We start from the raw sequence: 22,407 nt of genomic DNA on the forward strand, positions 1-22,407 counted from the left end.
TTCCACCGACTGACATGCACTAGATGCATAAGGTGGCTAGCGGGTGTCTGTCTCTCCTACTTTAGTCGGAACGGATTCGATGAAAAGGGTCCTTATGAAGGGTAAATAGAAATTGGCAAATCACGTTGTGGTCATACGTAGGTAAGAAACGTTCTTGCTAGAAACCTACAAACCACGTAAAAACTTGCAACAACAATTAGAGGACGTCTAACTTGTTTTTGCAGCAAGTGCTATGTGATGTGATATGGCCAGAAGATGTGATGAATGATATATGTGATGTATGAGATTGATCATATTCTTGTAATAGGAATCACGACTTGCATGTCGATGATTATGACAACCGGCAGGAGCCATAGGAGTTGTCTTTATTATTTTGTATGACCTGCGTGTCATTGAATAACGCCATGTAAATTACTTTACTTTGTTGCTAAACGGGTTAGCCATAGAAGTAGAAGTAATCGTTGGCGTGACGACTTCATGAAGACACAATGATGGAGATCATGATGATGGAGATCATGGTGTCATGCCGGTGACAAAGATGATCATGGTGCCCCGAAGATGGAGATCAAAGGAGCATGATGATATTGGCCATATCATGTCACTATTTGATTGCATGTGATGTTTATCATGTTTTTGCATCTTATTTGCTTAGAACGACGGTAGCAAGTAGGATGATCCCTTATAATAATTTCAAGAAAGTGTTCACCCTAACTGTGCACCGTTGCGAAGGTTCGTCGTTTCGAAGCACCACGTGATGATCGGGTGTGATAGATTCTTACGTTCGCATACAACGGGTGTTGACGAGCCTAGCATGTACAGACATGGCCTCGGAACACACGCAATACACTTAGGTTGACTTGACGAGCCTAGCATGTACAGACATGGCCTCGGAACACGGAGGACCGAAAGGTCGAGCATGAGTCGTATAGAAGATACGATCAACATGGAGATGTTCACCGATCTTGACTAGTCTGTCTCACGTGATGATCGGACACGGCCTAGTTGAACTCGGATCATGTTTCACTTAGATGACTAGAGGGATGTCTATCTGAGTGGGAGTTCATTAAATAATTTGATTAGATGAACTCAATTATCATGAACTTAGTCTAAAATCTTTACACTATGTCTTGTAGATCAAATGGCCAACTTTGTCCTCAATTTCAACGCGTTCCTAGAGAAAACCAAGCTGAAAGATGATGGCAGCAACTATACGGACTGGGTCCGGAACCTGAGGCTCATCCTCATAGTAGCCAAGAAAGATTATGTCTTAGAAGCACCGCTAGGTGATGCACCAATCCCACAGAACCAAGACGTTATGAACGCTTGGCAATCACGTGCTGATGATTACTCCCTCGTTCAGTGCGGCATGCTTTACAGCTTAGAGCCGGGTCTCCAAAAGCGTTTTGAGAAACATGGAGCATATGAGATGTTCGAGGAGCTGAAACTGGTTTTTCAAGCTCATGCCCGGGTCGAGAGATATGATGTCTCCGACAAGTTCTTCAGCTGTAAAATGGAGGAGAACAGTTCTGTTAGTGAGCACATACTCAGAATGTCTGGGTTGCACAACCGCTTGTCTCAGCTGGGAGTTAATCTCCCGGATGACACAGTCATTGACAAAATCCTCCAGTCGCTTCCACCAAGCTACAAGAGCTTTGTGATGAACTACAATATGCAGGGGATGGAAAAGACCATTCCTGAGGTATATTCAATGCTGAAATCAGCGGAAGGGGAGATCAGAAAAGAACATCAAGTGTTGATGGTGAATAAAACTACCAAGTTCAAGAAGGGCAAGGGTAAGAAGAACTTCAAGAAGGACGGCAAGGGAGTTGCCGCGCCCGATAAACCAGTTACTGGGAAGAAGTCAAAGAATGGACCCAAGCCCGGGACTGAGTGCTTTTATTGCAAGGGAAGTGGTCACTGGAAGCAGAACTGCCCCAAATATTTAGCGGACAAGAAGAAGGCCGGCAACACCCAAGGTATATGTGATATACAAGTAATTGATGTGTACCTTACCAGTACTCGTAGTAGCTCCTGGGTATTTGATACCGGTGCGGTTGCTCATATTTGTAACTCAAAGCAGGAACTACGGAATAAACGGAGGCTGGCAAAGGACGAGGTGACGATGCGCGTCGGGAATGGTTCCAAGGTCGATGTGATCGCCGTCGGCACGCTACCTCTGCATCTACCCACGGGATTAGTTTTAAACCTCAATAATTGTTATTTAGTGCCAGCTTTGAGCATGAACATTGTGTCTGGATCTCGTTTAATTCGAGATGGCTACTCATTTAAATCCGAGAATAATGGTTGTTCTATTTATTTGAGAGAGATGTTTTATGGTCATGCCCCGCTGGTCAATGGTTTATTTTTGATGAATCTCGAACGTGATGTTACACATGTTCATAGTGTGAATACCAAAAGATGTAAAGTTGATAACGATAGTCCCACATACTTGTGGCACTGCCGCCTTGGTCACATTGGTGTCAAGCGCATGAAGAAGCTCCATGTAGATGGACTTTTGGAGTCTCTTGATTACGAATCATTTGACACGTGCGAACCATGCCTCATGGGTAAGATGACCAAGACTCCGTTCTCTGGAACAATGGAGCGAGCAACCAACTTATTGGAAATCATACATACCGATGTGTGTGGTCCAATGAGTGTTGAGGCTCGTGGAGGATATCGTTATGTTCTCACTCTCACTGATGATTTAAGTAGATATGGATATGTCTACCTAATGAAACACAAGTCTGAAACCTTTGAAAAGTTCAAGGAATTTCAGAGTGAAGTTGCGAATCAACGTGGCAGGAGAATAAAATTCCTACGATCAGATTGTGGTGGAGAATATTTAAGTCACGAGTTTGGTGCACACTTAAGGAAATGTGGAATAGTTTCACAACTCACGCCGCCTGGAACACCTCAGAGAAATGGTGTGTCTGAACGTCGTAATCGCACTCTATTAGATATGGTGCGATCTATGGTGTCTCTTACCGATTTACCGCTCTCATTTTGGGGCTATGCTTTAGAGACTGCCGCATTCACTTTAAATAGGGCTCCGTCGAAATCCGTTGAGACGACACCGTATGAATTATGGTTTGGGAAGAAACCTAAGCTGTCGTTTCTAAAAGTTTGGGGATGCGATGCTTATGTCAAGAAACTTCAACCTGAAAAGCTCGAACCCAAATCGGAAAAATGCGTCTTCATAGGATACCCTAAGGAAACTGTTGGGTATACCTTCTACCTCAGATCCGAAGGCAAGATCTTCGTTGCCAAGAACGGGTCCTTTCTAGAGAAGGAGTTTCTCTCGAAAGAATTGAGTGGGAGGAAAGTGGAACTTGATGAGGTGATAGTCACCCCTTCCGAACCGGAAAGTAGCGTAGCGCGGGAAGATGTTCCTGTGGTGCCTACACCGACTGGGGAGGAAGTTAATGATGATGATCATGAAGCTACAGATCAAGTCACTGAACTTCGTAGGTCCACAAGGACACGTTCCGCACCAGAGTGGTACGGCAACCCTGTCCTGGAAATCATGTTGTTAGACAACGGTGAACCTTCGAACTATGAAGAAGCGATGGCAGGCCCGGATTCCGACAAATGGCTAGAAGCCATGAAATCCGAGATAGAATCCATGTATGAAAACAAAGTATGGATCTTTAAGAAGAAGACAGACGCAGATGGTAATGTGACCATCTACAAAGCTCGACTTGTCGCTAAGGGTTATCGACAAGTTCAAGGGGTTGACTACGATGAGACTTTCTCACCCGTAGCGAAGCTGAAGTCCGTCCGAATCATGTTAGCAATTGCCGCATACTATGATTATGAGATATGGCAGATGGACGTCAAAACGGCATTCCTTAATGGCTTCCTTAAGGAAGAGTTGTATATGATGCAGCCGGAAGGTTTTGTCGATCCTAAGAATGCTAACAAAGTATGCAAGCTCCAGCGCTCAATCTATGGGCTGGTGCAAGCATCTTAGAGTTGGAACATTCGCTTTGATGAGATGATCAAAGCGTTTGGGTTTACACAGACTTATGGAGAAGCCTGTGTTTACAAGAAAGTGAGTGGGAGCTCTGTAGCATTTCTCATATTATATGTGGATGACATACTATTGATGGGAAATTATATAGAATTCTTGGAAAGTATAAAGGCCTATTTGAATAAGTGTTTTTCAATGAAGGACCTTGGAGAAGCTGCTTATATATTAGGCATCAAGATCTATAGAGATAGATCAAGACACCTCATTGGTCTTTCACAGAGTACATACCTTGACAAGATATTGAAGAAGTTCAGTATGGATCAGTCCAAGAAGGGGTTCTTGCCTGTATTGCAAGGTGTGCAATTGAGCACGGCTCAATGCCCGACCACGGCAGAAGATATAGAAGAGATGAGTGTCATCCCCTATGCCTCGGCCATAGGGTCTATTATGTATGCCATGCTGTGTACCAGACCTGATGTAAACCTTGCCGTAAGTTTGGTAGGAAGGTACCAAAGTAATCCCGGCAAGGAACACTGGACAGCGGTCAAGAATATCCTGAAGTACCTGAAGAGGACTAAGGATATGTTTCTCGTTTATGGAGGTGACGAAGAGCTCGTCGTAAAGGGTTATGTCGACGCTAGCTTTGACACAGATCTGGATGACTCGAAGTCACAGACTGGATACGTGTATATTTTGAATAGAGGAGCAGTAAGCTGGTGCGGTTGCAAGCAAAGCGTCGTGGAGGGATCTACATGTGAAGCGGAGTACATGGCAGCCTCGGAGGCAGCACAGGAAGCAGTCTGGATGAAGGAGTTCATTACCGACCTAGGGGTGATTCCCAATGCGTCGGGCCCAATGACTCTCTTCTGTGACAACACTGGAGCTATTGCCCTTGCGAAGGAGCCCAGGTTTCACAGGAAGACCAGGCATATCAAGCGTCGCTTCAACTCCATTCGTGAAAGTGTTCAAAATGGAGACATAGATATTTGTAAAGTACACACGGACCTGAATGTAGCAGATCCGTTGACTAAACCTCTCCCTAGGGCAAAACATGATCAACACCAGGACGCAATGGGTGTTCGATTCATCACAATGTAACTAGATTATTGACTCTAGTGCAAGTGGGAGACTGTTGGAAATATGCCCTAGAGGCAATAATAAATGGTTATTATTATATTTCTTTGTTCATGATAATCGTCTATTATTCATGCTATAATTGTATTGTCCGGAAATCGTAATACATGTGTGAATACATAGACCACAACCTGTCCCTAGTAAGCCTCTAGTTGACTAGCTCGTTGATCAACAGATAGTCATGGTTTCCTGACTATGGACATTGGATGTCATTGATAACGGGATCACATCATTAGGAGAATGATGTGATGGACAAGACCCAACTTAAGCATAGCATAAAAGATCGTGTAGTTTCGTTTGCTAGAGCTTTTCCAATGTCAAGTATCTTTTCCTTAGACCATGAGATCGTGCAACTCCCGGATACCGTAGGAGTGCTTTGGGTGTGCCAAACGTTACAACGTAACTGGGTGACTATAAAGGTGCATTACGGGTATCTCCGAAAGTGTCTGTTGGGTTGGCACGGATCGAGACTGGGATTTGTCACTCCGTGTGACGGAGAGGTATCTCTGGGCCCACTCGGTAATGCATCATCATAATGAGCTCAATGTGACTAAGGCGTTAGTCACGGGATCATGCATTGCGGTACGAGTAAATAGACTTGCCGGTAACAAGATTGAACAAGGTATTGGGATACCGACGATCGAATCTCGGGCAAGTAACATACCGATTGACAAAGGGAATTGCATACGGATTGATTGAATCCTCGACACCGTGGTTCATCCGATGATATCATCGTGGAACATGTGGGAGCCAACATGGGTATCCAGATCCCGCTGTTGGAGAGGCGTCTCGGTCATGTCTGCATGTCTCCCGAACCCGTAGGGTCTACACACTTAAGGTCCGGTGACGCTAGGGTTGTAGAGACATATGTATGCGGAAACCCGAAAGTTGTTCAGAGTCCCGGATGAGATCCCGGACGTCACGAGAGGTTCCGGAATGGTCTGGAGGTAAAGATTTATATATGGGAAGTCTTATTTTGGTCGCCGGAAAAGTTTCGCGCTTTATCGGTATTGTACCGGGAGTGCCGAAAGGGGTCCGGGGGTCCACCAAGGGGGTCCACCAGCCCCGGGGGGGCACATGGGCTGTAAGGGATGCGCCTTGGCCTATATGGGCCAAGGGCACCAGCCCCAAGAGGCCCATGCGCAAGAGATAAGAAAGAAGGGAGAGTCCTAAAAGGGGAAGGCACCTCCGAGGTGCCTTGGGGGGGAAGGACTCCCCCCCTGGCCGCACCCTTCCTTGGAGGAAGGGGCAAGGCTGCGCCCCCCCCCCCCCCCCCGCCCTCTCCCTTGGCCCTATATATAGTGGGGGGAGGGCAGCAACATCTACAGCCTTGGGCGCCTCCCTCCTCCCCTGCAACACCTCTCTCTCTCTCGCAGAAGCTCGGCGAAGCCCTGCCGGAGACCCGCTACATCCATCACCACGCCGTCGTGCTGTTGGATCTCCATCAACCTCTCCTCCCCCCTTGCTGGATCAAGAAGGAGGAGACGTCACTGCACCGTACGTGTGTTGAACGCGGAGGTGCCGTACGTTCGGCACTCGGTCATCGGTGATTTGGATCACGGCGAGTACGACTCCGTCATCCACGTTCATTGGAACGCTTCCGCTCGCGATCTACAAGGGTATGTAGATCCACTCCTTTCCCCTCATTGCTAGTAGACTCCATAGATGCATCTTGGTGAGCGTAGGAAAATTTTAAATTATGCTACGATTCCCAACATTAAGTTCATGGAGAAACGGAGTAATGCAATAAGAACGATGACATGATGTAGACAAGATCTTTTCATGTAGGAATAGCCCCCATATTGTTATCCTTAATAGCAACGATCAATACGTATCTTGTTGCCCCTTCTATCACTAGGAAAGAACACCGCACGATCGAACCCATCACAAAGCACCTCTTCCCATGGCAAAAAAAATCGATCTAGTCGGCCTAACTAAACTAAAGATTCGAAGAAGAAATACGAGGCTATAAATAATAATGCATATAAGAGATCAAAACTCAAATAACTTTCATGGATATATAGATCTGATCATAAACTCAAAGTTCATCGGATCCCAACAAGCACACACCGCAAAAAAGAGTTACATCAAATAGATCTCCAAGAGACCATTGTATTGAGGATCAAAAGAGAGAGAGGAAGCCATCTAATTACTGCCTACGGACCCGTAGGTCTACAATGAACTACTCACGCATCATCGGAGAGGCCCAAATGAGGATGATGAACCCCTCCGTGATGGTGTCTTGATTGGATCTCGTGGTTCTGGAACTTGCAGCGGTTGGAATTGTGTTTCGTCGAATCCCCTAGGGTTTCTGGAATATTTGGGTATTTATAGGGCGAAGAGGCGGTGCGGGAGGACACCGAGGTGGGCACAACCCACCAGGGCACGCCCAGGTGGGCTGTGCCCCCCTCGGGGCACCCCTCTGGTACTTATTTGGCCCATGTTGTTCCTTCTGGTCCATAAAAATTCTCCAAAAAGTTTCGTTGCGTTTGGACTCCGTTTGGTACTGATATTCGACGATGTAAAAAACAAGCAAAAATAGCAACTGGCACTGGGCACTATGTCAATAGGTTAGTCCCAAAAAATGATATAAAGTTGCTATAAAATGATTGTAAAACATCCAAGAATGATAATATAACAGCATGGAACAATCTAAAATTATAGATACGTTGGAGACGTATCAGCATCCCCAAGCCTAATTCCTGCTCGTCCTCGAGTAGGTAAATGATAAAAACATAATTTCTTATGTGGACTACTGACTAACATGTTCATCAAATATTCTTTTCTTTTGTAGCATGGACATTTGGACTTTTATATGGTTCAAAGCAATAGTCTAGTTTTGACATGAAGATTTCAATACTCAAGCATATCAATAAGCAACCATGTCTTTCAAAATATCAACACTAAAGAAAGTTATCCCTACCCCATCATCCTCAATCATTGATCCATTCATGAAACACACTAACGTATTAGCTACATCCAATGCTCAAGTACGATCATAGTGCCCCTTAGTTGGTGCTTTATAAGAGAAGATGGAGACTCAAATAAAAATTAAAATTTGCATAAAGTAAATAGATAGGCCCTTCGCAGAGGGAATTAGGGATTTGTAGAGGTGCCAGAGCTCAAAGCAAAAATTGAAAGATTTTTTTTGACAGGCATACTTTTCCCGTCAATGAAAACGACCGAGTAATTCCCAACACTTTCCATGCTAGATATATCATAGGCGGTTCCCAAATAGAAAATAAATTTTATTCCTTTTTCCACCATTCTTTCATAATCCATGGCTAGTCGTATCCACGGGTGCCTTCCATACCAACACTTTCCAAGGAATTTATTATTTGACAACATAAAGTAAATTTCTTTTTCATTTTAGGACTATGCATCCCTATTACCGCCGCACTCTCGTGCAATGAGAAGTGAATAAACACTCATCTTGAGAATAACACATCTAGCATGTAAAATATTAGCCACCCCCTGATGCTTCATGAGAGGTACGAGCACATAAAAAGGAAATTTATTTTGAAAATTTGAGGTGGAACATACAAATTTGCTTAGAACGGCACGAGAATACCGCATATAGGTAGGTATGGTGGACTCATATGGCAAAACTGGGCTTAAGGATTTTGGATGCACAAGTAGTATTTCTACTTCGTACAAGCGGAGGCTAGCAAATAGATTGAGAAGCAACCAACCAAGAAAAGAAAAATCACGTAAGAGAACATTAAGCATAAATAACACCGAATAATGCACCATAAGTAGAACTATTGACTTTCATGCTTTCATAGGGAATCACAAACCTTAACACCAATATCTTTCCCTAATAATAAATCACGGATTGACTCCGTGGGTTCACCGTCACAATACGCTTTCCCCCATTCGTAATACGCTTTTACACGTAATTTTTTATCCATTTTCGTCTGTCGTGTCCCTTCATACGTTATGTCGCTACCCCAGGTTTTTTCTCGTGCGTCATTGAGTTTTGTCCTCTGCTGGGCCGAGCTAGCCCAGGTATGCAATTTTTATCATGGCGGATTGGGCAAGCAGCAAAAAATAATTTCTCTTGGGGGTCTCGAAGTCATGACCTCACTTTTCAGTCCCAGAACCTAGAGCCAACCGAACCATGTCTGGTTGTGTGCTGAAATTTGGTTTGCCAGCTTATTTGTCCCACATCGCTTTTCTGCATCCAATTCAATCAGTTTATATGCGTCTGTGAGATGTACGGTTGACGTGCAGCCTTAAGAACCAACTAAGGAGGGTGAGCTGTGGGTCCTGTATAACCTACAAAAACAAAGGCTTGGAATAAATGAAGAAATTATGAGCTTGCTCGTGGGATACATGTGTCCATGGAATCATGCCTAACGAGGGAATTATGAGCGTCTCTTGGCCAGAATCGAGCCTAAGGAAGGAGCGAATGAAAAAGGGGGACATAAAAAAAGGATCAGGAGGAGCCTGCAGCAGGGCAATATACTATTACGACGGAGCGGCCAGTCGAGGAGGTGCGCCCCAAAACAAAAGAGGTTGTTGATGGTCATACTTGACGAGCCTCGAAGCTTAGGCCACCTAGCATATATAGAGTTGGAAGCTTGAAGGTCAGACCGAGTAGAAGGTTGACACTTGAGAAGAAAGACATGCAGTGGATAGCATCTATTGCAAGGCAACGATCCGGAAGCAACAACTTCTACATCTCCATGGAAATGCAAGGAAGGAAAAGAAAATCCCAGAGCACAAGCAGGAAGAAGTAGGTTTTGCATTCTCTTTCCTACAGTATGTAAAAATGTCAATGTCTGTTTATATAGATTTATCTATCTGACCTATGCTTCGGTTCTTTTGAACTTTCATGGCACTTGTTGTTTAAACTTGAAATGCCAAATTGCAGGCACATACATATTGTGAATAATAGATTTTTAATTATCACTTTAGCTTTTAACTTGTTATCATTCATTGTAATTACATAACACCCAGAGGGAGAGAGAGGAAGGACGAGGAGGATATGAGAAATAGAGCACGTGGACCTGTTTGTGTGTGGGGGGGGGTCTTACAGCATGCTTATTAGATTAGGGTCGTATGTTGTAGTTTTGTCTCCCGTTGCAACGCAAGGGCATGTTTGCTAGTTCTTACTAAAGCATAATTACTCACCAACACGACTCACATATCACTATCATCATATCTCAAAACTATTACAAAGAATCAAGTTTATTTTGTCGAATGATCTTCATGAAAGTTTTTATTATATCCCTCTTGAATATCTATCACTTTGGGACTAGTTTCATATGTTGCTTTTGATAAGCTCAAACAAATTTAAGTGAAGAACATGAGCATAAAAATTTCTTCTCTCAAAATAATATAAGTGAAGCATGATAGAATTTTTTCAAGAATTTTACTAACTCTCAAATAAATCTAAGTGAAGCATGAGAGCATTTTTTCAGAAGTATTAAAGCACACCATGCTCAAAAAGATATAAGTGAAGCACTAGAGCAATTCCATAGCTAAAAAATTTAAGTGAAGCATATAGAGCAATTCTAACAAATCATAGCATAATTTTGGCTCTCTCAAATAGGTGTGTCCAGCAAGGATTGATGACATAAACTAAAAAGCAAAACAAGCAAAGACTCATATAATACAAGACACTCCAAGCAAAACTCATGATATGTGATGAATAAAAATATAGCTCAAAGTAAAATACCGATGGTCGTTAGAAGAAAGAGGGGATGCCTTCCGAGGCATCCCCAAGCTTAGTTGCTTGTTCCTCTTTGGATAATAACTTGGGGTGCCATGGGGCATCCCCAAGCTTAGGCTCTTCTTACTCCTTATTCCTTCATCCATCGTGATCTCACCCAAAACTTGAAAACTTCAATCACACAAAACTCAACAAAACCTTCGTGAGATCCGTTAGTATAACAAAGCAAATCACTACTCTAAGTACTGTTGCAAACCCATTCAAATTTTATTTTTTTGCATTATGCCTACTTTATTCCAACTTTACCATGGCTTATACCCTCCAATACAAACCATAGATTCATCAAAATAAGCACACAACGCAAAGAAAACAGAATCTATCAAAAACAGAACAGTCCGTAGTAATTTGAAAACTTTATATACTTCTGTAACTCCCAAAAATTCTGAAAAATTAGGACAATGTAGGAAATTTGTATATAAATCTTGTGTAAAAAATTCAGAATTTTATCGTGCTTCTGTAGTTTTAAACAATTCTGTTACTGGCGCACAAAGTTTCTATTTTTCAACAAGATCAAAACAACTATCACCCAGCATGATCCTAAAGGCTTTACTTGGCACAAACACTAGCTAAAACACAAAAAACACAATCATAACAGTAGCATAATTGTGCAAACACTCAAGAACAAAAATAAAAAGGCAAAAATAAAATTTATTCATTGAGTTGCCTCCCAACAAGTGATATCGTTTTATGCCCCTAGCTAGGCATAATGCATAGATTCAAGTATTATCATCTTTGGCTTTAGATCCATAGGATGCCCTCATGATTGATTCATATGGTGGCTTAATTCTTGTTCTTGGGAAGTGTTTCATACCCTTTCTTAGTGGAAATTGAAATTTAATATTCCCTTCTTTCATATCAATCACGACACCTATAGTGCGTAAAAACGGTCTCCCAAGTATGATAGGACAAGACGGATTGCAATCAATATCAAGAACGATAAAATCTGTGGGCACATAATTCCTATTTGCAAGAATAAGAACATCATTAACTCTTCCCATAGGCTTTTTAATAGTAGAATCCGCCAAGTGCAAATTAAGAGAACATTCTTCAATATCAGTAAGACCAAGCACATCACATAAAGATTTCAGAATTGTGGAAACACTAGCCCCAAATTACATAAAGCAAAACACTCATAATTTTTAATCTTGACTTTGATAGCAGGTTCCCATTCATCATGTAATTTTCTAGGGACTGAAATCTCCAATTCCAACTTTTCTTCTAAAGCTTTCATCATGGCATCTATGATATGTTTAGTAAAAGCTTTATTTTGTTCATAAGCATGGGGTGAATTTATCATGGATTGCAACAAGAGCAATTATCATAATTAAAGTCTTTGTAATCCAAAAGAGTGGGCACATCACTAGTTAAAGTTTTGGCCTCTCCAAACCCACTTTTATCAATTTTCTCAACAAAATTTTCACCCTCTGATTTATCGGGACGCCTTCTAGCTAAAGTTGACTCTTCTTCAGTCCCTTTATCATCAATTTTAATTTTACTAAACAAAGACTCAATAGAATAAACACCAATCATTTTAAGATCTTCATCATTTTTATGAAAGCAATCACTAGAAAACGCTCTTTCTAAAAATTCTCTTTTAGCTCTAAGCATAGCGGTTCTTTTCTTACTTTCATCCATAGAAACATATAAAGCTTTAATTGATTCATCAACCTTAGGCACAAAAAATTTCAACTTGAGATTTTCTACGTCGTGAGAAATTCTATCAATGCTTCTAGACATATCATCAATCTTATTCAATTTTTCTTCTATCGTAGTATTGAAAGCCTTTTGAGCATTGATAAATTCTTTAATATTATTCTCAAGATCAGAGGTGTTCCTATTATTATTTTAAGAATAATTACCATAATTATTAGAGGAATTTCCAGGAAACGGCCTAGGATTAAAATTACCTCTATAAGCATTGTTATTAAAATTGTTTCGCGAGACAAAACTCACATCTACAGGATCACTATTTTTCTCAATCAAAGTGGACAAAGGCACATCATTAAGATCAATAGGAGCACTTTTATTAGCAACCAATTTCATAAGAGCATCAACTTTCTCACTCAACGTACTAATTTCTTCAACCGAATTAATTTTCTTACTAGTAGGTGCTCTTTCGGTATGCCATTGTGAATAATTTGCCATAATATTGTCTAGCAATTTAGTAGCTTCACTCAAAGTAATTTCCATAAAAGTACCACCCGCAGCGGAATCTAAAAGATTTCTAGAAACAAAATTCAATCCCGCATAAAAAAATGTATGATCATCCAAAGATTTAAACCATGAGTACGAAAATTTCTTAGCATCAATTTCACTGTTTCCCAAGATTGCGCAACATGTTCATGCTCAAGTTTCTTAAAATTCATGATTTGAGTTCTAAGGGAAATATTTTTTTGCGGGTGGAAAATGCTTAGTAATAAAAGCATCTTTGCACTTATCCCAAGAATCGATACCATTGCTAGGCAAAGAAGAAAACCAAATTTTTGCACGATCTCACAAAGAAAACGAAAATAATTTCAACTTCAATGTCATTGTCCACATCTTTTTTCTTTTGCATATCGCATAATTCTATGAATGTTTTTAGATGGGACGCGGCATCCTCATTAGGAGTACCGGAAAATTGATCTTTCATAACAAGATTCAACAAAGCGGCATTGATATCACAAGATTCCGCACTAGTGGCGGGAGGAGCAATCGGAGTGATAATAAAATCATTATTATTGGTATTGGAAAAATCACACAACTTGGTATTTTCTTGAGATATCATGACTACGCAAACAAGATTGCACACAAAAACAGACCTGACGAGAAAACGGCGAACGAAAAAGAGGGCGAATAAAACGACAAATTTTTGTGAAGTGGGGGAGATGAAAACGAGAGGCAAATGGTGAATAATGTAAATTGCAAGGAGAGGAGATTTGTGATTAGGAACCTAATAGATGTTGATGGTGTCTACTCGGCAACGGCGCCAGAAATTGGCGAGTTGTCGGGAGACTATCTTGACTCGATCCTCCCCGGCAATGGCGCTCGAAATTCCTTTTGATGTCGCTTGAACTACGTCGGTATTTCCCCAAAGATGAAGGGATGATGCAGTACAGCTACGGTAGGTATTTCCCTCAGTTATGAAACCAAGGTTATCAATTCAGTAGGAGAACCAAGCAACACTATGTAAACGGTACCTGCACACAAAGAACAAATACTTGCAACCCGACGCTTATGAGGGGTTCTCAATCCCTCTTACGGGTAACGGCGCCAGAAATTGTCAAGTTGACGGGATAAAATTGTGGTAGATTGGATAAATAAATCTTGATAAAACGCAAAATAAAATAAATAATAAAAAAGTGCACCGAGGCATTTTTGGGTTTTTGGAATAATAGATCTAAAAACAAAAGCAAATAAAAATAGATCTCAAAGCAAATATGATAAAGAATAGACCCGGGAGCGTAGATTTCACTAGTGGCTTCTCTCAAGAAATAGCACACGGTGGGTAAACAAATTACTGTTGGGCAATTGATAGAACCTTATATAATTATGATGATATCCAGGCAATGATCAATATATAGGCATCACGTCCAAGATTAGTAGACCGACTCTTGCATGCATCTACTACTAATGCTCCAAACATCGACCGCTATCCAGCATGCATCTAGTGTATTAAGTTCATGGAGAAATGGAGTGATGCAATAAGAACAATGACATGATGTAGACAAGATCTTTTCATGTAGGAATAGCCCCCATCTTGTTATCCTTAATAGCAACGATCAATATGTATCTTGCTGCCCCTTCTATCACTGTGAAAGAACACCGCACGATCGAACCCATCACAAAGCACCTCTTCCCATGGCAAGAAAAATTGATCTTGTCGGCCTAACTAAACCAAAGATTCGAAGAAGAAATACGAGGCTATAAATAATAATGCATATAAGAGACAAAACTCAAATAACTTTCATGGATATATAGATCTGATCATAAACTCAAAGTTCATCGGATCCCAACAAACACACACCGCAAAAAAGAGTTACATCTAGCTACTGCCTACGGACCCGTAGGCCTACAATGAACTACTCACGCATCATCGAAGAGGCCCCAATGAGGATGATGAACCCCTCCGCGATGGTGTCTTGATTGGATCTCGTGGTTCTGGAACTTGCGGCGGCTGGAATTGTGTTTCGTCGACTCCCCTAGGGTTTCTGGAATATTTGGGTATTTATAGGGCAAAGAGGCGGTGCAGGAGGCCACCGAGGTGGGCACAACCCACCAGGGGCGCGCCCAGGTGGGTTGTGCCCCCCTCAGGGCACCCCTCTGGTACTTCTTTGGCCGTTCTTGTTCCTTCTGGTCCATAAAATTCTCCAAAAAGTTTCGCTGCGTTTGGAATCCGTTTGGTACTGATATTCTGCGATGTAAAAAATAAGCAAAAAACAGCATCTGGCACTGGGCACTATGTCAATAGGTTAGTCCCAAAAAATGATATAAAGTTGCTATAAAATGATTGTAAAACATCCAAGAATGATAATATAACAGCATGGAACAATCAAAAATATAGATACGTTGGAGAGTATCAGAGATGGCCGCCCATCTCCATCTAGGGACACAATTCGGTTCAATTGGGGTATAACCGGGGCCCCTGGGGTGCTCGTTCCAGCCCCAGTGTATTAAATAGATGCCTCGGCTCGAGATCAGTGGGTAGGCGAGTCTCATGCCTTCTCCTATGAACCACATCTAAAGAATTCTATCGTAGGCCCATGCGCCAGGCTTCCGTCCTCAAGACCTCCATCTCATTATGAATCTGGGCTTGTAGCTGTGTCATGCGAGCGTTCTCAGCGTTGATGTCTTCCCGAGCTTTAGCCATCCGCTCTCGAAGCTTAGCTACCGTGGCATTGCGCTCCACTTGGTTCTCAGCCATCAATGGCGACTCAAGGAGCGTTGTTAACGAAATGACCAACTCAGAGAGGACTTGAGCCGGTGGCTTGACCGGGCCAGATGCATTTGGATCGGTTGTTGAAGCGTCGGTTCCTTCAATGGTGCCTGCTGCAGTAGAATTGAGGACCGGCGCAGTGCCTGCCATGTAGATGGTGGTCCGATGGAGCGGCTCATGGTCGTCCAGGGCTGACTCATCATCAGAGTAGCCCCCAAGTCTACCATCATACAGCGGGCGGATCGACTCCGTGTCCCCGATTGATGACTCGTCGTCGGAGTAGACAAGGGTGTCCCCACTAGACGCGGAATTATCTGCGAGATCGACCCCCTAGGTGAAACTGACAAAAACATGGTTCCAGTCGGCTTGAGCCCGGGCGGGTTGCTGCCCCGAGCCGGCTCGACGGTGTCAGTGCAGATATCCGGCTCGGGTCCTGGTTCACCAATTTTGCCGATGAAGACGTGGATCTTGCCAAAGGGGACTCGGTACCCACACTTGATTGAGTCGCCCTCGGGGCCCCAGCCTGAATCGTCGATGTAGAGCTTGCCACGGTGACTCTTGGTCATGCGGCTGATAGCATATCCCTCGATCCCTGGGAGAGCTCCCTCCAAGAACTCAACACCACCGAGCGATAGCCCCACGGTGGGTGCCAACTCTCGTGGTTTTGTCACAGCAGATGTTGATGACCCACAAGTATAGGGGATCTATCGTAGTCCTTTCGATATGTAAGAGTGTCGAACCCAACGAGGAGCGGAAGGAAATGACAAGTAGTTTTCAGTAATGTATTCTCTACAAGCACTGAAATTATCGGTAACAGATAGTTTTGTGATAAGATAATTCATAACGGGTAACAAGTAACAAGTGTAACAAAGGTCCAGCAAGGTGGCCCAATCCTTTTTGTAGCAAAGGATAAGCCTGGATGAACTCTTATATAAAGCAAAGCGCTCCCGAGGACACATGGGAATTACTGTCAAGTTAGTTTTCATCATGCTCATATGATTCGCGTTCGTTACTTTGATAATTTGATATGTGGGTGGACCGGTGCTTGGGTGTTGTCCTTACTTGGACAAGCCTCCCACTTATGATTAACCCCTCTCGCAAGCATCTGCAACTACGAAAGAAGAATTAAGATAAATCTAAACATAGCATGAAACATGTGGATCCAAATCAGCCCCTTACAAAGCAACGCATAAACTAGGGTTTAAGCTTCTGTCACTCTAGCAACCCGTCATCTACTTATTACTTCCCAATGCCTTCCCCTAGGCCCAAATCATGGTGAAGTATCATGTAGTCGATGTTCACGTAACACCACTACAGGAAAGACAACATACATCTCATCAAAATATCAAACGAATACCAAATTCACATGATGACTTATAACAAGACTTCTCCCATGTCCTCAGGAACAAAAATAACTACTCATAAAGCATATTCATGTTCATAATCAGAGGGGTATTGAATATCATTAAGGATCTGAACATATGATCTTCCACCGAATAAACCAACTAGCATCAACTACAAGGAGTATCAACACTACTAGCAACCCACAGGTACCAATCTGGGGTTTTGAGACAAAGATCGGATACAAGAGATGAACTAGGGTTTGAGAGGAGATAGTGCTGGTGAGGATGTTGATGGAGATTGACCCCCTCTCGATGAGAGGATCGTTGGTGGTGACGATGGATTCGATTTCCCCCTCTGGGAGGGAAGTTTCTCCGGCAGAACAGGTTCCGCCTCGAGACGGCGGCGCTTCGTCCCGAAAGCTCCCTTCTAATTTTTTTCCAGGTCAAAAGCCTCCATATACCAGAAGATGGGCACCGGGGACCTGCCAGGGGGCCCACAAGCCCTAGGGGCGCGCCCCCAGGCTTGTGGCCAATTGGTGGGTCCCCCTCTGGTATTTCTTTGCCCAATATTTTTATATATTCCAAAATAATTCTCCATAAATTTTCAGGACTTTTGGAGATGTGCAGAATAGGTCTCTCAGATTTACTCCTTTTCGGTCCAGAATTCCAGCTACCGGCATTCTCCCTCTTCATGTAAATCTTGTAAAGTAAGAGAGAAAAGGCATAAGTATTGTACCATAATGTGTAATAACGGCCCATAATGCAATAAATATCAACATAAAAGCATGATGCAAAATGGACGTATCAGATGTCCTCGTGAAAGGACTTAGTCGTGAGGCCATCGCTGCGAGGTAGTAGCTTGAACGAGGTTGGTCGAAATCGGAAGACAAAGGTTTACCCAGGTTTGGCCCCTCTTGATGGAGGTAATGGCCTACTTCCTGCTTGATTGATATTGATGATGATGATCTCGTTTACAAGGGTGCGACTTGGCTAACTCATGATCAACCGGATATGTGTGCCTGGATCTTTCCCTACCACATGATGCTTGCCAAGTGGAGAATGATTAAGATTGAAACAAGGATGAAAATTATTGACTCTTGCATAATAACAAAAACTGGAAATTAAACAGATAGGCCCTTCACAGAGGGAAGCAGAGGTTGTCATGCGCTTCTTTTTATTTGGACGTGCAAGCTCTTAATGCAAATGAACGTCACTTTACATTGCCCCTTGTGATAGCAACCTTTATTATGCAGCTTGTGGCTTTTATTTCTTTACCATCACAAGTTCATACGAAGCTTATTTTCCCATACAATAAAAGATCATACATATTTAGGAGCAATTTTTATTGCTTTGCACCGATGACAACTTACTTGATGGATCTTCAATCCATAGGTAGATATAATGGACTCTCGTGACAAGAAACTGGGTTTAGGGCTTTTGGATGCACAAGTAGCATCTCTACTTAGGACAAAGTTTTGGCTAGCAAAAGATTATGAGCAAGCACCACATGTTAGAGGATCCATGACAATATAACTTCTATACGAATATAAGCAAACATAATTCTTCCTTGTCCAACATAAACTATTTGGTCAACCTGAAAATAATTGATGGGGGCTCACAATCATAAAATATGTCCAAAGTGTATTTATATGTAAAACCTATCTTCCTTCATTAATCTTTCATGAATTGGATCAATGACCAATGCTATGTTTGCAAGCCTCTAATAAATTTTATCAATTATACCTCTTATATGTGAAGTCATTACTCCCCATGGGATTATCATATGAAATTTTATTTTTGCGTAGATTAAAACAAGAAAGTAAAGCAACAAAACTCAAACTACTCTTTATTATATAACTCTCACACTCGATTAGATAGATAGATAGATTGCAAAACAAGCACTCAAAACTAATTCATAATAATACTTTATTTTTCTAAATCATGAAATAACTAAGGATCGAACTAAGATAGGTAATGATGATAAAAGTGATGGTGATACTATACCGGGGCACCTCCCCCAAGCTTGGAGCAAGCCAAGGGTGGTGCCCATACCCGTGTACTCATGTTTTCTTCTTTGGTGATGATGGTGATGAAGTGGTAGGCTTGTCCTTCCACTTGAGGATGCGAATGTCCTCTTTCAGCTTATCGACTTCTCTTTCAAGATCCCAAATTTTGCGGCGCAATTTGTCCGTATCTTCCTGCACATGGCGAAAAGGGGTGAATTGAACCTTATGGGCCTTCATAATATTTGGCAGACTGGACTTCTTGAACTCCACATTCATGTCTCCTGGTTGAGGTAGAGAGAAGTCCTCTTCCTCCCCGCTTGAGTGATCCAGCATCTCCGAATCAGCATCCTCCTCCTCATCTGTTGGCCACTCGTAAGGATCAACATCACCTTAGACCCAAGGATTTGAGGTGTAGTGAGATACATAGCTCTACCCATCCGAATCTTGTAAAGACATTATGGGCTTGGCTTCATGACCTTGCCAGGAAAATAGCCCGAAACAAGAACAAAGGAGAAACTTGCAATACAATGGTCAAAACATCGGGAAGTATATACAATGAATTTTTATCTTGCAAAACAAATATTTGGGAAGAAATCGGAGTCGGAAAAGTACACGAGGGGCCCACAAGACATCTGGGCACCCCCAAGGGGTAGGGCGCGCCCTGTTATCTTGTGGTCTCCTCGTGGACCTTCTCAGTTGTTTCCAATTTCCAAATTTTCTAATATTCCAAACTGACAGAAAATATTTATATGGAATTTTTTGAGTCGGTTTACTTACGGTGTCACACACCTATTCCTTTTCAGGATTCTCGAACATTCTGGAAGGTCTCTTTTAGATATTCCTCCGCTGTAATTATTTGAATAATATTGGTTTCAACGTTAATGGGGTACTTGGAATATAATGTTAATTCTTTGCCTATTAACCACCTTCGGACTAGTCCCATCGGCATTACTGATCTTGATGGCTCCAGAACGATAGAACTCCTCAACGATGTATAGCCTTTCCCATTTGGAAAGAAGCTTGCCTGCAAAATGTCTAAAACGAGAATTGTACAATAGAACTTGATCACTGATATTAAATTCTCATTTTTAAATTCTTTTATCATGCCATCTTTTAACTTTTTCTTTAAATAACTTGGCACTTTCATAAGCTCGTGTTCTCCACTCATCTAGAGAGCTAATATCAAATAACCTCTTTTCACCGACAAGTTTGAAATCATAATTGAGTTCTTTAATTGTCCAATAAGCTTTATGTTCTAACTGAGAGGTAAATGAAATGTTTTTCCATAGACTATTTTATACGGGGACATACCCATTGGATTTTTGTAAGCAGTTTTGTATGCCCACACTGCATCATCAAGTTTCTTATATGAGTTCTTCCTAGATCTATTAACAGTCTTTTGCAAGATTAATTTTGTTTCTCTATTGCTTAATTCAACTCTCCCACTAGACTGAGGATGGTAAGGTGATGCAATTGTATGGTTTACATCATATTTAACCAAGATTTTACGAAATGCGCCATGAATAAAATGTGAACCACCATCAGTCATTAAATATCTAGGGACTCCAAACCTCGGAAAGATAACTTCTTCAAGTATTTTTAATAGATGTGTTACGATCAACACTACTGGTTGGAATGGCTTCTACCCATTTAGTAACATAATCAGCATCAACTAAAATATGAGCATACCCATTAGAGAAAGGAAAATGCCCCATATAATCCGACAATTGGATTTTATGCATACTTTTTAGAATATATTCTAGTGCCAAAATCCCTCATAGCATACCCATCTAGCACTTATTCATGTCTCCAATGCATAGTTTTGGTATTTACTTGTTTTACCAAATTCGTTGCACACTTTTTATTTTTTATTTAATTTTCCCTTGTTTTGTGGTCTTTGTAGGCGTGTTGACATGTTCATGGACTTGGGATCATTCATAAAACATGTTCTTCATAAGTTGCTTGGCTTCTTGGCTGCAATTGATCCTCACGCCACGGGCACAATGGGTCATCTAGTTTAGATTAATTCATGGCAAAGCAAAACAACCGCGAATTCACATATTTGATCTTTATTTTTGAATTTTATATCTGATCTTTATTACTGTTGCATTGATCTACCCATCGGTGTGAAAGCTGGCTATAGGCATTCTCAGGTAACGTACGAGATATCCTATTTGATGGAAATAAAGGTTTTAAGTAGTATAGAGATATATTTTCAAAACTGCAAAAGTCGACTTCTTAAGTTAAAAAAATCTGAAAATAAATACAAGTACTTAGAGACCGGACCTGATGGAAATTGCCTCCATGATTTTGTTTTATTTACTGTATAAGTCCATGATTTTCTTTGTTTGCAGCTCACACCAAAAAGCATTTCATTATGAAATTTTACAGAAATGTAATATACTTGTGTTTTTTTAAGTTCTGTTTGAAAAGTCATAATATGATATTTTTTCCTCAGAAACCAGGCTTCGGGAGCAAGAAATCGAGCAATTGCTGAAACACGCTGGTGATCATGGCTTGAGCCATACCCACGTTATCCACTTCTATTCTTACACGGACCAGCCTTTCAATTCAGATTATCGCACACTCCTCGTGTGGTTTTCACAAACGAAAAATGGAGCTTGGTGTGTTTAGAAAAGAAAAAGGAGCCACAAGCCCTGGAGGCTCATCCTTCCACTAACGCCTCCTCGTTGGCGCCACTATCGGCTCCAAAATGCGCCCTGAATTTACATGGCCCAATACCAATAGCTCCTGAATGTTCATGCAGGCAAAAAAGACGTTACTCACCCCTATGGCACCCTGCAGCAATACTTTTGATGAACCCTTTATGCAGGCACCAAGCAATACTAGCATTTTGATGAACCCTTTATGCAGGCACCAAACAATACTAGCATGACGCTACTTACCACTTGGTATAGAAGCTGGGAGCTAAAACAAAACTGAAACGATTTAGCTACACTTTAGTCGACTGATTCGACTTTAGGTCAATCGATTTTTGGAGGGGTGGGGGGCTCGTCGGAGTGAAGGAAGGACCGCCGCAGCGGGGAGGGGGGGGGGGGGGGGCTCGCCAGAGAGGCTACCCCACTATCCATCTTAGGGTTCAAGATGGGGCGATGGAGGGGAACGATGGTGGGGCAGTGGCGTGGGGATTCATCGGAGAAAAAACTCGGCGCAGGAGGGCCTAGAGGGATGGCCGGGGCGGCGGCGGACCGGCGGTGGGGAGAGATTTCGGGGAGGGTGGGGCGGCAGTGGCCGGTGGCACGCATGGCGGTCTGGGAAGAAACAGATGTGAGGAAGAA

Source organism: Triticum aestivum, chromosome 5D (assembly GCF_018294505.1).
Source record: "Triticum aestivum cultivar Chinese Spring chromosome 5D, IWGSC CS RefSeq v2.1, whole genome shotgun sequence".
Classification (NCBI taxonomy): Eukaryota; Viridiplantae; Streptophyta; class Magnoliopsida; order Poales; family Poaceae; genus Triticum; species Triticum aestivum.